The 8522-nt window shown below is 38.3% G+C and overlaps 1 pseudogene; it reads right to left on the bottom strand.

The window, feature by feature from the left end:
- Window positions 1–6159: 6159 nt before the first annotated feature.
- LOC101042167 (actin, cytoplasmic 2-like) lies at window positions 6160–7291 on the bottom strand (annotated as a pseudogene).
- Window positions 7292–8522: the final 1231 nt, after the last annotated feature.

The following is an 8522-nucleotide window of genomic DNA, read 5'->3' as shown; positions in this document are numbered from 1 at the left end:
GGAAATTCTGGGCAGAAAAGGGTGGGTCCCTAGCGAGGGCCCCACTCTCAAGCTGAAAAACCTGGAACTGCAGCCCAAAGTGAGAACACACATTCCTGTTTTCCCACTCAAATGCTGCCTTTTCCAAAACCACCCATGGCCTGCCCCACCCCGATCCTGTGCCTATAAAAACCCCAGAACTCAGACAGGAGAGAGAAGAAGCACCTGTAGTCAGAGACTCCAACTGGACATCAGCTTGACTGCAGAGGAACAGCTTGATGCCTTGGAAGAGGATTTTGGCCAGGGATGGACAGACTCCAGGGGAAGATTACCTTCCCACTCCCTCCCCGTTTTAGCTCCCCTTTCTGCTGAGAGCCACTTTCATCAACAATAAAATCACCTGCACTTACCGAGTTCAATTCGTTCACACAACCTCATTATGTCTGGACACTGGACAAGAACTTGGGTGCCATGAGTGTGGGTGTAAAAGGCTGTCACACTGACCCTCCACTGAGCTGTTAACACTTAAGCCACCTATGGATAGAAAAGCTAAAAGGCTACTACTGTAACACTTCTGGGGCTTCAGGGGTTACAGACAACCCCCAAGATGTTGCCGTAAGGCCCACAGGGAGTTTTGCTCCTGCTGGCACCCAAAAGCACTCACCCCAGCTCCTACACTTGTTCACCTGTGCTCCTCCTCCTGTGAGGTGTGGAATGCAGTAGGACCAAGCGAGTAGAGTTCAACCCTGCTAGTACCAAAGCAGCTGGCTAGTTCTAGCACCTGTGCACTGCAGTTCTCACACATGAAGGGGTCAGGGTGATATACTGCTTCATAAGTAGAGGAACTTTTGTATTGATGCTGTGCTTGCAAAGAAAATACTTTAAAAAAAAAAAAAAAAAAAACATACATTGTTTTGTTTGGGAATAGCTTGTCAGGAGGCCAAAGAAGATATAAAAGATCTTTAAAAACCTCCTTCTCCCATCAACTCCAGCCATCTTTTAGGCCGTTCATCATTATCCTCCATGACACTACATTCTTAGATTATGTTAGTATCTATACTGATTCTCTTCTTTCCTCATAACCTATTTCCTCCTCCAAAATGTTTACCCTAAGAGAAATTAAAAGTTATAAACTGCTCACTCCCCATCAACTAATTTTGACCAAAATGCAATTTTCTTTAATCAAGAGAGCCACATGTATTGGTTGATGCTGGAGCCAGACTGCTTGTGTTCAGGCAGTTGCATGACCTTGGGCAAAAAGTCCTTTTATCCCATTTGTGCCTCTGCTTCTTCAGTTGTAAAATGAGGAAAAGAGTAGTAATCTACCCCACAGTATTAGTGTAAAAATTAAATAAATTAAATACTGGCACCAAGTAAGTGATATACAAAGGTTTGCTATTATTACTTAAGTTTAAATGGAACAATCTTACATGTATGCAGCATTTATATAGGCTACTTTTCTATAAGCAACTACCTCACCATCAAGTCCTCTAGATATTTGGTAATTAAGTCCCACTTAGGTGTGCCCCTAATCCATTGTTATTCAATTTCGATCGGTGGCAAACTGTTATGTTATCATTCATTCTACAAATATTTACTGAGTACTTACTATGTGCCAGACATTGTGCTAGGAGTTGAAAATATAATGGTGAGTAAAAACATATTGCTATCCCCTTGCAATGTTCGCATACAGTGGGAGAGAGCACCACAAATCCATTAATCATAAAACAAATGGAAGACATTCACTATAAAAAATGCTAAATGCTACAAGGTGAGGCACATGATACTATAAGAAAACCAACTTACCAAAAATCAATTTTCAGAACGCCAGCTTGTCAAAAGTCAGTTTTCCAAATGACTGAGTCACTGAATTTCCTAATGGAAAAATCACTGAAAGCTACTTTGCCAATTTCTAGAAAGCCAATTTAATCAAGAGTAGTCTGCCAAATCATGATTTCACCAAATGAGCAATTTACTGAATTACGGAGGATTTTTTTGAAGTCTTAATTTCACAGAAGTTTTAATGCATCCTTTCATGATAGCTCTTTAACCCTGAATTTGACTGTCTGTCTGGTTGAATGTTAATTCCATGTTTTCACATTTCAAATGCCAAGCCCTTTGCTCCTGCTCAGTGATCCAGTACTCCAATGTAAGCAAATTGTGGGCTTCTCCATAACTGTCTTCAGACTTAGGTTTCTGCTTATCTCTGTCACTGCCAGAAAGACAGCTGCAAAGAACCATCCTAGACTAGGATGATGAACGGATTTTCTGCAAATTGTCTACTGCCAAATTTTCTTTTAGCAAATTGGTCATTTATGAAATTAACTCTCACTTAACTGTTTCTCAGTGAAATTACCTAGATCCAATGTGTTGAGAGCTTACAAATGAGGAATTTGGACTTGTCAGAATGATGACAGAAGCCTTCACTGAGGAAATAACTGAACTAAGTTCAGAAGGATAAGTAAACCAGGCAAAAGAGAAAGGAAAGAATGTCTAAGCAAAGAGAAAAGAATATGCAAAGGCCACTTGGAGAGGAAGCAGTGGAATTACTGGGGTAGCAAAAAGGCCAGCGTAGCTGAAGTACATAGAAGGAGGCAGAAAATAGTGTGAATTGAGGCTAGAAATAAAACTAGGGGCTAGACCACACTATACCATAGAGACCATAATAAAGACTGCTGTTCTCATTTTAAGAATTGAAATTCTTAATATATTTTAAGTAAGATATAACATAATTGGACTTGCATTTTGTCCTTTCTTTTAATTGTTGTGGGTACATAATAGGTGTATATACTTACAGGGTACATGAGATGTTTCAATATGCAATGCATCACAGTCATCATGTAAAATAGGGTATCCCTCCCCCTCAAGCATTCGTCATTTGTGTTACAAACAATCCAACTATACTATTTTAGTTATTTTTAAATCTACAATTAAATTATTATTGACTATGGTCATTTTATTGTGCTATAAAATACCTCAGTATTTTATACTAAGACTTACTTATTTATTTATTTTTTGGTATTCATTTACCATCCCCACCTTCCCCAACCCTGCCACTATCCTTCCCAGCCTCTGGTAACTATCCTTCTACTTTCTATCTCATGAGTTCAATCATTTTGATATTTAGATCCCACAAAAAGGTGAGAACATATCATGTTTGTCTTTCTAAACCTGCTTTATTTCACCTAGCATGATGACCTCCAGTTCCATACATGTTGCTGGAATGACAGATTGTCATTCTTTTTTATGGTTGAATACTCCATTGTGTATAAGTACCACATTTTCTTTATCCACTCATCTGTTGATGGACACTTAGGTTGTTTCCAATTTTTGGCTATTGCAAATAGTCCTGCAGCAAACATGAGTGCAGATATTTCTTTGATATACTGATTTCCTTTCTTTGTAGTATATACCCAGCAGTGGGATTACTGGATCATATGATAGCGCTATTTTTAGTTTTTTGAGGAACCTCCATACTGTTCTCCATAGTGGTTATACTAATTTACATTCCCACCAACAATGAGGGTTCCCTTTCCTCCGCATCCTCACCAGCGTTTATTATTGCCTGCCTTTGGATAAAAGCCATTTTAACTGGGGTAAGAGGATACCTCACTACAGCTTCACTTTGCATTTCTCTGATGATCAGTGATGTTGACGACTTTCTCATATGCTTGCTTGCCATTTTTATGTCTTCTTTTGAGAAATGGATATTCAAATCTTTTGCCCATTTTAAAAATCAGATTATTAGCTTTTTTCCTATAGAGTTGTCTGAGCTTTTTATGTATCCTGGTTATTAATTCTTTGTCAAATGGGTAGTTTGCAAATATTTTCTCCCATTCTGTGGGTTGTCTCTTCACTTTGTTGATTGTTTCCTTTGCTGTGCAGAAGCTTTTTAACTTGATGTGATTCCATTTGTCCATTTTTGCTTATGTTGCCTTTACTAATCAGTTATTACTGAAGAGATCTTTGCCCGATTAATGTCCTGGAGAGTTTCTTCAATGTCTTCGTGTAGTAGTTTGATAGTTTCAAGTATTACATTTAAGTTTTTAATACATTTTGATTTTATTTTTGTATATAGTGAGAGATAGGTGTCTAGTTTCATTCTTCTACATATGGATATCCAGTTTTCCAAGCATTATTTATTGCAAAGACTGTCTTTTCCCTAGTGTACGTTCTTGGCACCTTTGTCAAAATGAATTCACTGCAGGTGTGTAGATTTGTTTCTGGGTTCTTTATTCTGCTTTATTGATCTATGTGTCTGTTTTTATGCCAGTACCATGCTCTTTTGGTTACTATAGCTCTGTAGTATAATTTGAAGTCAGGTAATGTAATTCCTCCAGTTTTGTTCTTTTTCCTTAGGAAGGATTTTGTTATTCTAGGTCCTCTGTATTTCCATGTAAATTTTTAGAATTGTGTTTTCTTTTCTCATGAAGAATGTCATTTGTATTTTGATACAGAATGCATTCACTCTGTAGATTTCTTTTGGTAGTGTGCGCATTTTAACAATACTAACTCTTCCATCTATGAACTTGAAATGTATTTTTATTTGTTGGTGTCCCCTTCAATTTCTTTCATTATAGTTTTATAGTTTTCGTTATAGAGATCTTTTACTTCTTTGGTTAATTCTTAGGCATTTTATTTATGGCTACTGTAAATGAGATTACTTTTTACATTTCTTTTTCAGATTGTTCATTGTTGACATATAAAAAGGCTATAATTTATGTATGTTGATTTTGTATCCTGCAATTTTATTGAATTTGTTTATGAGTTTTAATCAATTTTTGGCAATCTTTAGGTTTTTCCAGATATAAGATCATATCATCTGCAAAGAACGATAATTTGACTTCTTCCTTTCCAATTTGGGTGCCCTTTATTTCTTTCTCTTGTCTGATTGCTCTAGCTAGGAATTCCAGTAATATGTTTAACAACAGTGGTGAAAGTGGGCATCCTTGTCATATTCCAGATCTTAGAGGAAAAGTTTTCAGGTTTTCTCTATTCAATATGATACTAGCTGTGGGTATGTCATACATGGTTTTTTATTATGTTGAGATATGTTCCTTCTATACTCAGTTTTTTAGCGGTTTTATCATGAAGAGATGTTAAATTTTATCAAATGCTTTCTCAGCATCAATTGAAATGAACATGATTTTTGTCCTTCATTCTGTTGATATATCACCCTGATTGATTTACATATGTTAAACTATCCTTGCCTCTCTGAGACAAATTCCACTTGGTCAAGATGAATAATCTTTTTTGATATACTGTTGAATTCAGTCTGCTAGTATTTTATTGAGGATTTCTGCATCACTATTCATCAGCAATATTAACCTGCAGTTTTTGTGGGGTTTTTTTTTTTGAAGTATTTTCTTTTCTATTTTTAGGATTACTATTAGCTTTTTTAAATGTTTGGTAGAATTCAGCAATAAGCCATCTGACCTGGGCTTTGCTTTACAAAAAGATTTTTTTTTTTTTGACAGCACTTTTATTTTTCCTTACACAATGACATGTTGCTGGGGCCCAATGTTCTTACATAACAGTAGAAAATCAAAATTTGTTGTCATCTCTTTAAAGAATCGAGAGTTGTGTACAAAAAAAAAAAAAAACCTTACATAAATTAAAAACATGAATACATTTACAGGTGTAAATGCAAACTGCTTCCAACTCAAGGCAAGTAACAGCCCACAGTGCTCTGGCAGAAAAACATCAGCTAAGAAAGGAAACTGGGTCCTATGGCTTGGGTTTTCCAACCCTGACAGACTGGCAGCCCTTTACAGCCTCTAGAGCAATCCCAGAACACTTAGCCCTGACACATGAATACCCTGCACAGATAAGAGACTGCTGGTCACACAGACTCACCAAGCCAGACTTCTCTGCTCACAAGCACGTTCTTACCTCAACCACGAAGTGACCAAGCCACATGTACTAAAGGTTGAAATCAAACATATGTACAGGGTATTAAACAAATAACAAGGGGAACAGTTAACTTGAATACAATGTCAAAATCAGCAACAAGTTCTACAATCCAGTGCTGATATCAGATACAAACTTCAAGGATAATTTCTTTTCGAAGGCTTATTCCAGTTTTGTGAGACTAGCATGAGGTGTATGCATTTTCCAGGGCAAATTTATACTTCTGAATTAACCCATGCAGCAAATGCTACGCATCTGTTCGCAGTCCATTTAGAAGCATTTGCAGTGGACGATGGAGGGGCCAGACTCATTGTACTGTACTCCTGCTTGCTAATCCACATCTGCCAGAAGGTGGACAGTGAGGCCAGGATGGAGCCACTGATCCACACAGAGTGCTTACACTCTGGGGGTGCAATGATCTTGATCTTCATTTTACTGGGTGCCAGGGCAGTGATCTCCTTCTGCATCCTGTTGACAATGCCTGGGTACATGGTGGTGCCTCCAGACAGCACAGTGTTGGTATACAGGTCTTTATGGATGTCCATGTCACACTTCATGATGGAGTTGAAGGTGGTCTCGTGGATGCCACAAGATTCCATGCTGAGAAGGAAGGCTGGAACAGCACCTCCAGACACCAGAACTGCTCGCTACCAATGATAATGACCTGGCCATCGGGCAGCTCATAGCTCTTCTCCAGACAAGAGGAGGATGTGGCTTTGGCCATCTCCTGCTCAAAGTCCAGGGCAATGTAGCACAGCTTTTCCTTGATGTCATACAATCTCTCACTCGGCCGTGTTGGTGAAGCTGTAGCCACACCCAGTGAGGACCTTCATGAGGTAGTCAGTCAGGTCCCAGACAGCCAGGTCCAGATGCAGGATAGTGTGGGGAAGGGCATAGCCCTCGTAGATGGGCACCGTGTGGGTGACCCCATCTCCAGAGTCCATGACAATGCCAGTGGTGCACCCAGAGTCATAGAGGGACAGCATGGCCTGGATAGCCACTTACATGGCTGGAGTGGTGAAGGTCTCAAACATGATCTGAGTCATCTTCTTTCTGTTGGCCTTGGGGTTCAGGGGGGGCCTCGGTCAGCAGCACGGGGTGCTCCTCCGGGGCCACACGCAGCTCATTGTAGAAGGTGTAGTGCCATATTTTCTCCATGTCATCTTAGTTGGTGATGATGCCGAGCTCTATGGGGGTACTTCAGGGTCAGGATGCTGCGCTTGCTCTGGGTCTCGTCACCCATGTAGGAGCCCTTCTGGCCCAAGCTGACCATCACGCCCTGGTGCCAAGGGCACCTGACAATGGAGAGAAACACAGTTTGGGGGGTGTAGTCCTCAGCAAAGCCAGCTTTGCACATGCTGGAAACATTGTATATAACGAGCACAGCAATTTCTTCTTCCATTGTGACCGGCAGAGGAGTAGGGCAGTGGAGAGACTAGAGAACACTGTACATGAGCTGGCAGCAGAGACTGAGACCCACTGAAAGATTTTTTATTATGGCTTCAATCTCCTTACTTGTTATTGGTCTGTTCAGGTTTTGGATTCTTTCACGGCTCTATCTTGATAAGTTGCATGTGTCTAGGTATTTGACCATTTCTTCTAAATTTGCCAATTTATTGGCAAATAGTTATTCAAAATAAAGTTTGGGTAGTATGCACATTTTAACAATACTGATTTTCACAATATTTAACTACTCACAGTAGCCACTAATAATCCTTTTAATTTCTGCAGTATCAGTTGTAATATATCCTCTTTCATCTTCAATTTCATTTATTTGGGTCATCCTCTCTCTTTCTTTTTTTTCTGAGTTAATCTGACTAAAGTTTTGTCAATTTTGTTAACTTTTGAAAAAATAACTTTTTGTTTCATTGATCTTTTGTGTTATTTTCTTCATTTCAATTTGATTTATTTATGCTCTGATCTTTATTCTTTATTTTTTCTAGTAACTTTGAGTTTGGTTTTCTCTTGTTCTTCTAGTTCTTTAAGATGCTTCATTAGATTGTTTACTTGATTTTTTTTTCTTTTTTGTTATAGGCATATATAGCTATAAACCTTCCCTCTTAGTATTGCTTGTGCTATATCCCATAGGTTTTGGTATGCTGTATTTTCATTATCATTTGTTTCCAGAAATTTTTCAATTTCCTTGTTAATTTCTTCATTGACCCACTGGTCATTCAGGAGTATATTGTTTAATTTCCGTGTGTGTGTGTGTGTGTGTGTGTGTGTGTGTAGTTTATACACACGTATATATCCGTGTGTGTGTGTGTGTGTGTGTGTGTATTTTTTTCTTAATTCTTGTTACTGATTTCTATTTTTGTTTTTTTGTGGTCAGAGAAGATGCTTGATATAATTTTAGTATTTTTTTTTTAAGTTTTAAGGTTTGTTTTGGGACCTAACATATAGTCTTCTCTTGAAAATGATCCATGTGCTGAGAAGAAGGTTGTATATTCTGCAGCCATTAGATTAAATGTTTTGTAATATCTATTAGGTCAATTTGCTCTATAGTGTAGAGTAAGTCCAATGTTTCTATGTTGATTTTCTGTCTGAAAGATCTGTTCAATGCTAAAAGTAGGGTGTTGATGACTCCAGCTATTTTTATGTTGAGACCTCTCTATTTAACTCTAATAATATTT

The sequence above is a fragment of the Saimiri boliviensis genome, chromosome 3 (assembly GCF_048565385.1).
Source record: "Saimiri boliviensis isolate mSaiBol1 chromosome 3, mSaiBol1.pri, whole genome shotgun sequence".
Classification (NCBI taxonomy): Eukaryota; Metazoa; Chordata; class Mammalia; order Primates; family Cebidae; genus Saimiri; species Saimiri boliviensis.
This window is presented reverse-complemented; position numbering and strand designations above follow the sequence as displayed.